General features: G+C 47.0%; 1 protein-coding gene across 2 annotated transcripts in view; it reads right to left on the bottom strand.

Moving 5' to 3' along the window:
• The window catches only part of SEMA6A (semaphorin 6A), a 125804-nt gene extending 113309 nt beyond the window's left edge, over window positions 1–12495 (bottom strand). For both annotated transcript variants that reach the window (XM_079783191.1, XM_079783190.1), the window contains exon 1: window positions 11891–12495. The gene's annotated coding sequence lies outside the window, so the exon portion shown is untranslated. The remainder of the gene's footprint in view (window positions 1–11890) is intronic.
• Window positions 12496–14341: the final 1846 nt, after the last annotated feature.

Below are 14341 nucleotides of genomic sequence, written 5' to 3'. Positions count from 1 at the left end.
TTCTCTCTCTCCTTCTCCCTTCCTCTCTGAAATCAATAAAGATATATTAAAAAAAAAAAAAAGTAAAATCATACTGCATGCACTGGGACAACCATCTTAGAAATTATTTTACATAATCACTACCCTAGAACACAGTACAGCAAACATTACAGATCAATTTAATTTAGGCACTTTCTCCTTAAGATGCTTATAGATCGGTAAGCTTAATTGTAAAAGCAAAGCAATGATAATAAGCACACACTCGACTACACTAGATGAGTTATATGCTATTAGTTTCATCATATAAGCTACAAAATGATTAGTCACGGAAACTCAGTTCTTAAGTTGGACTTAATTTATTATATCTAACTTTCATTAGAGCCTCTAGTTAAAAGTTGAATGCAAATAGTTCCCTAACAATATAATTCAGCTTATTGATACTGTTCTAAAACTCATGACACAGGACAAAAGCACTTCCAACAAGATGTGAGACCTGTTTTCCTCCAGGGCCTGCCATAGCCCCTGGTCTGTATTTGTCACACTTGGTAAATACTTTTGGGCAAAGGCAGTAAATACCACATGGTCTACCGTCCCCAGCATATGGCAGCGTTCATTTGAAGGAACTGAGGCACCACTCAAAGTCCCATCCAGTCTTTGGGAGGAATGGCCTTAAAGCCAGGTAGAAGCCAGTAAATGTCCCCTATTTTGTAAGTAAATTACTTTAAAATGAAAAATGGTTCACCTGCCATTCCAACATACTCTGCATCTGTATGACCACTGGGGGGGACAATGCATTTTACCACTCAGGGAAGGATGCAGCAAGACATTCTTCATACACTGAGAACCTAGTGCGGTGTGCATGGCAAGAAAATGGAAGCATGTTCAAGTCACTGCCGTTGGAAATGTTCCACCAAAATACATTTTGTGCCTTGGAGGCACAAGAGAAAATCTGTAATCAGAAATCGTTAATTAAGGTTAATTAAAGTCCACACTGTATTGAACCGACATCCACACAAAAGTACTGCTTGCTTTTCTTAAGGCTCTATGTGTAGTATCTTGCCTGACCTGACACCCAAGAATAATGCCAATCTGTGACTGTAGAGAGGACAGCAAACTGAATTCACACAAGCTCTTCTTCTCACACCAAAAGCTCCTGATCGGAAATATTAGTCCCACTGTTCTCTCCCCCTCCACCCCGCCCCCTTGCCCTTAAAACAACTAACTTACGAGAATACTGTAAAATGTGCAGGACATATTTTCTTTCCCTGTCAAACAATTGGGGGTCCATAATGCTGAATTTAAAAATGCATGCTTGTTTTGCTTCATGGAGATATTTGAGGGGGACCTGGAGAAGGGCTGGGGGATAATTGCAGCCTATGGGTAAGCCAGACCACATGATCAAAAACTGCTGTGACACTTAAAAGTGTTTCTCCACAAGGAATTCCCGTGCCCAGAAGCCTGGTGAAGCCAGTAGCAATTAAGGGCATGTTATCCTTTTAATTTACTTCAAGTTATTGGCCTCTAAAATCAATCATTTAGTGTGGTTGGGTAAGGGAGGGGGTCAATATAATAGGCACGTGCATTAAACATGCTTGTTGATCTGACACACACAAAAAATGTGACAGGCTGGATATGGGGAAATTTGAACCAGTTGCTTTGAAGCTCACCCTGAAATGAAAACTAGTCATTTTCTAGCAAAAAATAAAATAAAATAAAAAGTGACTATTTTTCTAGATGAGGCCCATTTGTAATGAATTAAAGGTTTTCTTCTTCTGAACCTGCCTGGATTTTCATCTGATGCTTTGCATGTCCTCAATTCAGTGCCATTTGCATCAAGTATGAGATTGTTTTATTTTACGTTTTAGTCTATGAGGAATTTAATGGCTCTGGTAGGAGGAGTCCTTGAAAGTCCACTTGAGGGATGGGGAAGAAAACATTAAGAAGTGCCCCAGCAGTATGTGTTATACAGGCCAAATTTACCTAACAAAGGAAGGCTGTGTTCCACATCACACATGAAGCACATAAATCCAGCTAGTATGTGGGTCTCCCTCTTGCAACAATTTACTTCTCCAAATCTTTTCTTGACTCAGTCATGCAATATATGCACAACTGGAGAGCTTTTCCTAATCAACCCTTAAGTCACAAACCTAAACACAAAATAGCAAAATATTACAATTTACAGAAAGGAAAAAAAAAGCTCCTATACTCAAGAGTTGACAAAGCAGCAGACCTATGGGCCATTGTTGCAAATACAGCCAAATGGTCTCTAGCTCCTCAGTAATGTGTGTCAAACCTAAAAAAATAAAGGTGAAACCTGAAGGAAAGCACTAAATGTTTGCACTGCCATACCCAGGCAGGGGATACAACACTCCTGAGGTCATTTTATTTATTTAGCAATCTGCAGAGCCAACACCAATTTATGAAGCTGAAATGTTGAGCAAACTCATGAATGCCCTCATTTACCTCCATATTTATAAATAGTCCTAATGAAGAGTTCACACCCTTGTGCTTTCTCGCCGAAAGATGAAAGTGACATCAGCCCCTGGACTGTAATTTTTTACCAGCAGCACTGAGCAAGAGGCAAATCCTGGAGTAAATATCAGCTGGCTGTGCACATAACAAGGTCCAGAGAGACGCTCTCAGAAGTTGCCTCTTTGAATCCAGCACTGAATTAGAAGAGAAGTGGTTTTCAGTTCTTTCAAGAGCACCGCAACTGCCAACATAACTGCCAGTCTTGCAAGCCCTAGTATATCTCAAACCTTCCCCAAGACACCCCAACACTATCGGAGGCACTGAAACTATGGCAACCGAATAAGAAAGCAGCCTCCATGATTAATAGATGAAGATCCCAGCGACAGCGTCTAGCTGGGGCCATCATTCATGATGCGAGAAAAATTAGCACAGAATCCATCTCGAAAACCATTAACAAATATTCTTATAAAAATCCACCCAACTGCCATTCGGCTACGGATACTCCAGTTTAGGATGCTGTAAACTATTCGGTTTCCATGGATCGCTCACAATGCTGACATGAGCACGTTCTTAGTAACTCTAATGCTCTCATTTTTTAGAATAATTAAAGGCTTTAATCTACCGGCTTTCCACCTGGGTATTTGAAGCCTAGGAACTAATGCATACAAACACCAAAATAAGTGAATGAAGTCACGTGGTTCTCGGGGTAAAAAGGAGGAGACACAGTTGGTGGATTGTTGGAATGTTTTTTTGTGGAATGCAGTTTTTCATAAAGCATTCCATTTTCGGGAAAGGAACATTCCCACTCACCAGCTCAATCAGTATTCTCTCAGTTTCCTCATTCAAGGACAGCTGGAGTCACTGCAATATTAATGAAAAGATTGAATACTCTCCTTTAAAAAGGGTCAGGAATAAGAAAAAGGAAAGGAGAGTGGATCCATCACAGAAAGCTCGTCTGTAAAAGTCTCATATAACATTAAACCATAACTAATGTAGTATTTCTTCTCAGTCCCCCAAATGGTTATTTTCCAATGGTGTGTTTTCATTGTGTTCAGTGCCAGCTCGTGCTATAAATGCTTCAGATCTAATCATGGCCAAAGGCTTGGTCTTAAACACGTGGGAGGGTAGAAAGGCTAAGAGAGAGGTAAATAGCATCTCCTGCTAAATTTTTAAATTGGCGGGGATTCTTTGAATTAAATTTTCTACAAATGGCAATTATAGGTTGGTGGGAAACCACAGAAGCGCTGAGTCACAGTAAATGAAAGCCTCAGGTCTGTGGGCTGTATGTGGAAATACCGAATACTAACAATACTTTCAAAGCAAGTTATCTCACTCACTGCTCAGAAGACCTGGCCCTTCAGTCTTTGAGGCATGTTAATTGCTGATTTATTTCTCGCTCTCTTTATATTATCTTTCTACTTACAATATTTAAGAGAAAAACAAATTAGTCTCTTAAGAGAAAAGAACTAATTCTAAGCCAGGAGAGGTTCCTATTCCTTCTGGTGCAGCAGGAGTCCTTCAGGGAATGTGGTGATGATGCCCCTTTACTGCACCTTCTGCTGTGCCTTTCAGAAGTCAGATTCTCCTCACTGATAAGAATTTGCATGGCTTCATTTGAATCAAATTTCATGGCAGTATAGTGGTCAGAGTAAATGCAGTCTCTATTGGGGTTAGCTAACATTTGGTAGGGAAGGTGATGTTTTGCTTCTGAGTGGAGAAAGATTCAGCTCTCCCAAATGGAGTGCAGGTCTGCCCAGGGAAGAGTGACCCAGCAAGTGTATGGCCAGCTCGCAGACCCTCTTGCAGAAGTTGGTGACAGCCTCCGAGGGGTCGTTCGGCAGCCAGTGTCTCCTATCACAGGTATGGCGCTTGGGGTCCATTCAACTTATCACTGAACAGTCATTGCCGGCTACTCTCAGATGCCAAATGTGGGCGCTTTCAGATTCTTTGGTGGGTTCAGATTGTGTGTTTTATCCTTAAAATGTTAGTAAGTGAAGGATGTCATTTCTTTAAAACAACTCTCCTGTGGGTCTTACTTGGTGTGAGGCCCTGTGCTACTTGCTGTTGTTTTGTTTGTATAGTGTTGTTGTTTTCTTCTTCTATGTTGGGTGTGATATTTCAACTTCCACGGTTAGAAAAAGGATCATGACTCCTCTTCCCATGCAAGTGACGCTTTCACATGTTTCTCAGCTTAAAACCCCTGACACGATGGCCGGCTGACCGTGTGAATGTTCATCTCTAGCCCAAAGGTTGTTTCCTTTGCATCATCTCTTTATGCTACAGACTTGTGGCCATTTCCTTCTGTACTCTCCCCATCTGGGCACTCTCCATGACTACTGTCACCCAAATAAAAACAACACCTTCCCTGGCTGGGTAGCTCAGTGGGATGGAGCATTGTCTGGTACACTGTAGGGTTGCGGGTTTGATTCCTGATCAGGGCACATACCTAGATACACTGCATAAGGGAGGCAGCCAAACGATGTTTTCTCTCTCTCTCTCTCTCTCCCTCTTTCTCTAAAAATCATTAAAAACATATCCTCGGGTAAGGATTTAAAAAAATTCTAAGCACCTTATATTTAATGAATGTGTATAGTGTACCAGGCATTGTGCTACAAATTTACAGATACCATCATATTCACTCTTAACAACTATAACCTCATCATACTAGCATTTTACAAGTGGAAACTGAGACAAGTTAAGTAACTGGCTCAAAGTCACACTATTTGTAAATGGCAAAAACTAGGACGCAAATCAAGTGAGGTCTGTCCACCTAAGAAGCATGACCTCAGCACTGCCTCCCTGTGACAGTCCCTCCATGTTATAAACTTCACATCACAAAATCTAAATACTTGCCTGTGTTACAGCCAAGATCAGAACTTCTACTACTCCTAGTTCACCCTGACAGGTCTGTTCCACATTCATGGGCACGTTGACGTTAACCAGTTTAGAACTTACCTAAGTCAAAACAATGCCCTCTCTTTGTTTATAATGACTGGCAGAGTGCTCCTCCCATGACCTCGCTCCATTTAATGGTCACATTGAAAGCAATCTTTACTTGATGCAGTTGGCGTTCTGATTAATATGGCTACTATCCCTGTTGAATGTAGACTATGTGTTTTCAATGAATTTGAGGATATTGTTTAATTTCACAATGTGGTTTACACTAAAATGACATCAACAGAGTCTAATCTTTCTTTTCTGATTTAGAAGACAATGAAGTAGGGTCTCTGCTAGGCCTAGGGACTGGGGAGGGAGGAGCTAGCATCAAACTTCAAATTTCCAGAGTGCATTTCATAGTTTACCACGTACATTCACACTCCCGATTTCATCTTATTCTTCCAGCAGTCCTACAAGGTAGGAAGCAGAGGTTACTCTTCACATTTTTTTGTTTAAAATAATGCAGATCAGAAAGGTTAAGATAGTTAAAGTCTGGAGCCCAGGTCTTCTGACTCCAAGTACAGGACCTTCAACAAGTTACTGCTATACTTGTACAGGGCAGAAATGTGGATTAACAAGCATATTATTTTCTCCTGGTGGGAAGTTCAATTTTGAAAACTACTGTTAGTAAACTCCAAAAAAGCAAGAAGGTTCTGTGGCCAACGGTTAGAATGCAGAACAAATGAGGCCAAGGTCAAAAGCTCAATCCCCATAAGTGTTGGCTGTCTTCTTAGCTCAGTTTCTTGGCAAGATGATTTTGCCTAACTCAGATTCCCTCCAGCTTCAACCAGGTGTCACACAGATGTGTGTTCTTGGACACAGAAGGGGACTGGGTGAGAGTGTGGGAATGAGCAGGCTCCAATCCATCACCAAGACTGGGAAAACAACCCACAGTGAATGTTCTACTAATGGTGCATGAGACATAGCACCTATGTACATGGAAGACATTGTTACACACACACACACACACACACACACACACACACTCATGCAGACAGAGAGATAGCTCATTTGATGGAAACATGGTATAGAAAAACGAGCAGACATTGCCTGGCTGGCATGGCTCAGTGGTTGAGCATCGACCTATGAACCAGGAGGTCACGGTTCGATTCTCGGTCAGGCCATATGTCTGGATTGCCAGCTCTATCCTGAGTGTGGGGTGTGCAGGAGGCAGCCAATCAATGATTCTCTCTCATCATTGATGTTTCTATCTCTTTCTCCCTCTCTGAAATCAAGAAATATATATATATATATATATATATATATATATATATATATATGAAGAAAATGAGCAGACAAAAGAGATAAAGACTAGTTGTTTGCAAAAAGAGTCACCATTCATTCATTCATTTATTCAACAAGTACTTGTCCTAGAAGGCCTAGGATGTACCAGGCACAGGTTTAGGTGCTGGAGGTACGGTAGTGAATAAAACATAAACATGTCTATCCTATGTTCTAGTGGAGGGCAAAATAAACTAGGACAACATATAGTGTATTGGACTGTGATAAGTGCTAAGGAAAAAAAAATGAGGCAGGCCAGGGCGGTTGGAAGTGTTGAGGGGAAAAAGGTGAAGTAACTAAGGTGATCAGAAAAGGTTTCACTGAGAAAGTGACATTTGAGCAGAGACCTAAGGAATGTGAGGAACAATCATGAAGACATCCAGGGCAAGACCCTTCCCAAGCCATACAAGAGCAAGTGCAAAGAGCCTGCCAAGGACCACGGAGAGCACAACTGGCACATTGAAGTAGCCCCAAGGAGTGGAGGTCAGCGAGGTGGGGGCCCAAGTGCAGATCGTGTGGGGCCACAAAGGCCACAGGGCGGACTCTGGCTTTCCCTGGAACGAAGTGGGAAAGCTGAGCAGAAGTGATCTGATCTAGTTTAGCCTTTCCGCTTTGGGGATGGCATGGAGAAAAGACTGTAGGGGGCCCAGAGCAAAACAGGAAGACTGGCTGGGAGGCAGGCACAATAACCCAGCAGGGGCGCTCAGGGCACTTAGCCTGTGTGTGGGCCCCAGAAGTGGCAGGCCTGGAGGAAGTCCGAATGCCAAGAGCATTGCAGCTGGAATGGGTGTGGACAGAGAAAGAGTCACAGATATTAGGCTTGAGCAACTCAAAGGATGGAACATGCCATTTACCGAGACGGAGAAGATTTTAAGAAAAGCATATTTGGGGGAGAGAGATCCAAAATTAGGTGTTTTGAATGTTGACTACTTGAAAGATACAGTTTATTTGGGAAACATCAGAGTTTTGATAGTTTTATGTGACACTCTCCATTAGTGTAATTAGAATAATTCTAATAAAAAAAAGTTTTACAGTAAGTCATCTGCTTCACAAAGCAAGATACTCTAGTGTACTAGTATATCCTACACTGTAATAGTCCCATGCTCCCTTCTCCCCTTGAGGTTTGTGTGGTATGATATCTTATTTGCCCCTTTCAAAGGGATTAAATGCCTCCCTCCCTTCCCTACCTTACCATATCCCCAAGAGGCAACCCTGTGGTTGCCAGCAGAGAATAGCTCAGTTGCTCTTGCAGCACATTTAAAGCAGATGAGAAAAGCCTTCACCCTGGAATAGAAATATCAGGGACAACTTGGCTCCAAAGGCACAGAGAGATGGACTGATGTTGGGAGGTGGGGGGCACAGCAGGATGCTTCCAGGCTGCACCTCCCCCTGGAAGTGTGAACACCCAGGGAACACCCACTCTGGGAGTTGGGTGTGGGGGAGCGCAGTGATAGCTGCAGGCTTTCCCAGGCTTTGCAGTGCTAATTAAAGTATTTGCAATTACCTTGGCTAGTCCTGTGATTCCTTTCTGCAAACAAACAAACAAAAAAAGATGGGAGAATATATTAGCTCTTGGCTGTGTAATTGTAAAAAAAAAAAGTTTTCCTCCCATAATCATTCTTTTGTTCTGCTTGGAAAAGAGCTGAACCCACTATGCACACATAGGAAAGTATCTGACTTACTTCCTTGTTCAAAACAGTATTTTTCCTTCCATTTTATATGGAAGTGCAATTACCTATTTACTTTTAAAGCATGAGTATTTATTTTGAATTTAATAAAAGTTCTTAATTTGGGTGTCTTATTTTTATTGCATGAAGATACGTCTCCCTAATTCTTGTTATTCTTCTCATTCAACACACTTGGCAATGTTATCTGCCTACTCAGAATGCAAATGTTATATTTTTTTTAATGAGAAAAGCATTCACTAGACTTGGAAAGAACTTGAGGGGTGTAAGTTTGTGTCTCTGTGAGTGTAAATAAAGAGTGGCGCTTATTGCTACTTTATAATAACCACATGCTTGAAGGCATGGATTTTTTTTCACTAGGAAAAAAAACAAACAGGTCCACTGTCAGTAAGAAATGTGAACCATGTGTGACTATTTCATTGATTCATTGATTCATTAGACATTTAGTTAAGTTTATACACTGATTCTTATGAATTTTTAACCTCTTTAAACTTAGATGTTCTAGCCAATAAGTATATTCTGCAGGTGGCTCCTGAGATAAAGATTTTAGGTGTCTGCTGAACATGTCAGGTGGATTACATGCATTATTGATAACGTTGGCCCATCTCTACCTGGTGGTAACGGCAAAACATAACACTTTGGGAAGACTGTCAGAAATAAGAAACATGAACACAAACATCGTAAATAAGAAACATGAACTAGAATGCTTCTTTATATCAAGTTGAAAAAGGACATTAACACAAAAATGAAGTTTTATATCGGATTTCATTCCTTTTTGTTTTCAGGTTGGTTTGCAAGGTGCCTCATTCAAGAATGTCCTAAAACCAGAATATTAATTGAGAGTGGAGGTTACTCAAGATTTGAATTAAAGTTACCATATAAACAAGCACGGGTAAACCAAATTCAAATAGTCAGTGCAATTATTTTTTTAACAGATAGTTTAGGTTAATAGGTGGAGACACGGTTCTGCCACTGTATTTAAGGTTAGGTTAATAATTAACTTTGGTGCCTGGAGTGGTTTAATCAAAGCTTACTGTAAATCATAAAACTGCTCCACGCAGACTAAACAGGGTCTGAAAAAAACATACAAAATGTTTTTTTTTACCACCCTGCTAGCCAATTGGATAAGGGGGTGTTAAAAAGTAAGATATTTTCATTCAGAATTGAGCACAGGCATCTTTACTTTTGGGGAATAATAATAATAATAATAAAAACCCACAACTAAATAGAGGAGTCATGCATCCCAAACCAACAGTCTCCCCCCTGCCATCAGTGGCAACCCGTGGACTTAACGCCAAAGATAAGAAATGTGTTGGAAGGAAAGCTGACCATTAACAGGATTAGAGAAAGGCAAGCAAAGGCGCTCGACCTTTCTACTCGGAAAAGACTTTAAAAACCAGCGCTGGGGGGCATTCAATAGCTTTCCTGAGACCTACTGGCAGGACACTGCAACTGGGTTAAAGATCTTTTCCGAGTTGAGGCAAAAAAAAAAAAAAGTTGTGCGAACAAGTGTGAGAAAGTGTGTGTCGTGCGCGTCTGTGTTTTTAAACCTTTCACGGATCACGTTCAGTAGCAATTTGATTTCCATCCGGCATAAGCAGAGCGCGTTCCCACCCTGGCCGCGTCGGGCCGCGGCCTCCCCAACGCAACCACCTTTCTCCCAAGGACGGACGGACGGACGGCGAAGGGCTGGAAGGGCTGCCCACTGCAACACAGGCCGGCGGCCGTCGCCGTCCCCGCGAGTGCTGGCTTTGGCTGTGAAGTCAGAGGTTCCAACCTGGCTCCACGCACACCAGGCTACCTGCTCTGTTCCTCCCTAGACTCCCGCGGACGGGAAAACCGAACGCGCGCGCGCAGGAGGCTGGGATGCTGCTCTTGGAACTGGTACCTGCAAGGCAGCCAGCCCCGGCGGAATGCCCACACGCACCCCCGCGCCAGCCGAGGGCCACGGTGGCCGCATCAGCATCCCGAGCCCTGACCCTGAACTTCCCCTCCTTCCATTGCTTGAGACTGGTACAGCAAGTGCAGCGCTGCGACCCTGAGGGGCCGCTGGTCGAGGGTGGAGGGTGGGGAGTGGGGGCGCCACTGTCGGAAGAAGCCCGCGCCCAGCTCCTGGTTGCACCCTGGGGCCGTCCACTGGCTTCCCCTGGGGGTCAGTTTCTCGCAGGCTGCACAAGCTGAGCCCCAGTCCGGTCATGCCCGCCGCCCGTGGCTTTTCAGAGAAACTTTCCAGAAGCGCCCGGTGGAGTGACCCGTGCTGGAAAAGAAGGAGGAGTCGCTGGGCGAGGGGGCGGAGAGGGAGCGGGAAAGGCAGCGGAGTCCGGTTTCCTTTCCCGACACCCACACGCTCCCTGGCTCCCCCAGTGCCGCTCGGGTCCAGGGGAGAGGGAGCGGACGTCAGGACCCTGCTTTGCACTGTGTACCACGGCAGAGCTGAGAAGCAACGGGGGAGCCTGGAGAACAGGCACTTCCCACCCCAGCGAGGCCACGCAGGGTGGGCGGGCAGAGTCGGGCTGCTCCCGAGCGCCGCTGCCTGCGAGGCAGAGCTCTAGAACGTAGCTAGTAGTTCGGAGACCCGGAACCTGGGGCAGGGGCAGAGCCCTTGTTTGGGTAGCAGCTCTGGCCATCTCTTGCCAGATCTTCCCACCCTTCCACCTCCCGGGAACCTCCTTTCCAGAGATCCTGGAGGAGGGCGCGGCGGGCACCCGCCCCGGAGTGGCAGGCTCTGTCTGGAGAGGGACGACGCAGCCCCGACAGATGCTGTCCTCACTGCCCAGGAGCTGCGGCGAGGGATGGGGCCCTGGGCGGGAGCGCCGCACACCCCAGGAGGAGACCACTCCTGGGCACTCGTTCGAGCAAACAAAGCCCGGAACCTCCGGTGCCCGCGGCCGCGGGAACCGCGATATCACCAAGTGGCAGGGCGCGCGGGTGCCAGGGCTATTACAAGTTTACACACTCCACACAGAGCCCAGCCCAGACCCGCGCGGACAACAAAAGATTCTCTTCCCTTTCCCACCGTCCCTGCGGAACCCATTCTCCCACTCCAAAATCCAAACCTGGTGATGGATGAAAACAGCGCTCTTCCACCCAACCTCTTTCAGCCCTCGAGGGCAGAACCCCCCTCCTGGCTTTCGCACGAGGACAGGGCGCTTCCGAGAATCCCACCCTCCTGGGGCATCTCTGCTCCCTGCTGGCCCCAAAGTGAGGACGTGCCCGGTCCTGCACACACATCCCCGGGCCAGACGGCCAGCCGCGCGGTCGCGGTCCCGGGCGGCACCGGGCGTTGTGTGCGGCGCGGGTGGGGAAGCCCGCAACACGGAGCCCGGCGGTCTCTGGGGCTCAGGGCAGAGAGGAGCGGCCGGCAGGGCTCACGACTGCTTCCCCAGGGCCGGGCAATGCTCAGGAGACAGAGATACGAGACAAAATAAAACGCCAGCACCACAAAGCAGCCAGCGCGTTCTGGCCGCGGCCCCGAGACCGCAGGCTGGAGGCGAGCCGCCCGGGAGGTGGAGCGCACCGGGGCGTCCCAGCCGTACCTTTTCGGTGCATCGACGGGTAGGCGGCCAGGGCTCGGAGCGGGCTGGTACAGCGTGTATCCCATTTAGTAATCCATTATCGAGAGGATCTCTGGGCCGCGAGCTGCGCTCTCTCCTTCACAAGCCTTTGTCATTCCTACATGTGTGCTTGTCTCTTTGGGGATAACAGTCGCGGCGACTACTTTCTGGGATGCAAAAGCTCTGTGTTCATCTCCAATGAAAGGCGGAGAAGGGGAGCAGAAAAAAGAAAGAAAGAAAAAAAAAACAATAAGGAAGGAGTAAATGTTCAAGAAACTCTTCTTCAAATCCAAATTCCACTTGGATTCCACTCCAGCGAGTCCCTTCGGTGGTGTCTGCGCCGATTAACAAGTCATTTCAGGGTGGGGGGCGGGGTGGGGGCTGGGGCAGGGGGGCACCCTCTAGCCCCGTTCTGCGACCGGGAGCGGTGTGCTGCGGGTGTGGCGATGCTGGCCGCTGCCGCCGCTCCTAAGTGGACATCGCGGGCGGTCAGCCCAGGGAAAAGCGCCGCTGCTGCGTCCCGAGCGCCCGGGCAGCCGAGTGCGAGGGGAGCAGAGTTGGCTGCAGCCTCACCCGTCGCCGCTCACTACTCCTCTGTCACTGGAGAGGCCGCCGCTCCCGGGCTGAGCCAAGTCCCGGACTGGATTACGCACAGCGGACTCTCCTCCTGCAACCCCGCCTACTTTGGCTGGCTTCTCCTCCGACCCAAAGGAGAGCTATGGTGTTTGTGTGTGAATGCGAGTGAGCGAGACAGAGAGAGGGAACCTACGCGGTGAGGCGGCAGGTGGAGATTTGGACCGACTGACCAGTAAAGCTTCCTTCCATCGCGAGTCCTGACCCCGCCGACGCGCTCTAGGCAGAGGTCCCGGAGGGGGCGACTCCGGCGGAGCCCAGCCCTTGCCTCCCCCACCCTCGCATCTGCTCTAGCATTGGGAAAAGAAAAAAACAAAAATCCAGGACAGTATTGCTGAGTCCTGCTAAATGAGAAAAATAAATAAAAATAGATGTAGCGCAGGAGCGAGTTACAAGAAAGGATTTGTCCATCGATTTTCTTAAATGGAAAAGTTTTAAAGCATGAGGGTAAGTGAACGGTGAGCCTTTCTAATTCTGATTACTGTATCAAGAGGTAGATTCCAGAAGTGATGGACGCTCTACGCACCCAAATGAATTAGATAGAAGCCGGTGCGGTTAATAATACACTTAGAAGATAGGAACACAGCTATGAGTGAACGCGTATACAACACGTTAATAAGGCATGTTAAGTAAGCAAATAAATCATAGTACAAAGAATGGTGTTGATAACGATTTGTTTTAAAATTTAGAAGTGTGTAGACTGTTCTTAGAAATAAATAAACTTAAGAAATAAAACGCAAACAATTCCCATGAGAACCCAGTGGCTTCATGGAAGAAGTAAATCTCAACTTCTTCCAAGGCGCTATTGTTATGTGATTTCACGAAGAATGGTAGACACAGCCTTCCTCCATCGCTTGAAGTTCCATTCGCCAAAAAGCCTTGCTGACAAAGACTTGTGCAAACTGGTCCGGCCAGACCCATTTCCCCAAACCCGGCCATTGCGCGCTCCCTGCCGCGCCCGCTCGCGGTGCAAACAATTGCGCGCTTTGGCCGAGGTTTCCCCAGCGGGCTGCGCAGATGGCGCGGGCGTACTCACGGCCTTGAAAGAAAGTAACACTGGGCGGCCACGCAGTTCTGGAAGCAATATTTACTAGCCAGGGGTCGGGCGAGAAAAGCGCTGGGAGGGAGATTGGAGTCGCGGTCATCCTCGGGCCGAGTGCCCTCAAGTAAATGATTAGAAACTGTACCTGTGCCCTAGTTGGGACTAGGGTCACTGATGGACTGGGAACCCAAGTTATGTACAGACATCTGTTCGTGAGAACTCACAGAGAATAAATGCACACGCGACAACACCATCCATGTATATGTAAATATTATTATTATTATTATTATTATTATTTCCACAACCCACCTGGAAAAGGTGGGGAACTGGTAAAGGGGGAAAGTCAATCTCTCTGCTGTTCTCCAGAGCTGCCAGCAGGGGCCGCTATCCCCACCTTTCCCAACCAAAGCCGCTACAGATTCCGGATGGTGGAGGGGGTTGAGGAGGGCGATTCTAGGTGCGCGCGCAGCCCCCGGGATCCGGGGGGGCTGGCGCCGAGGGGGACGGGGGCTGGGCTGGGGTGGGGTGGGGAGGATTGGAGCGGCGGGCTTGGCTGTGCGCTCCCGCACCCTGGGTGTAGGCTGGCTCTCGGAGGTCCTTTTCGAGTCCGGTTGGGATCGGGAGCAGGGCGTTGGTGGGCCGGGACGGCTCCATCCTCGGCTGCACTATTTAACTGGCAGCTTCGGGCTGGCGACGGCAGGGCCAGCTCGAGCTGGATTCCTGAGCGCCTCCTTGCGCCCCTGGCGCGGGCCCGAGGC

The sequence above is a fragment of the Cnephaeus nilssonii genome (assembly GCF_951640355.1).
Source record: "Cnephaeus nilssonii genome assembly, chromosome: 2".
NCBI classification, from domain to species: Eukaryota; Metazoa; Chordata; class Mammalia; order Chiroptera; family Vespertilionidae; genus Cnephaeus; species Cnephaeus nilssonii.
Note: the sequence above shows the minus strand (reverse complement) of the source record. Positions and strands in the feature narration are given on the sequence as shown.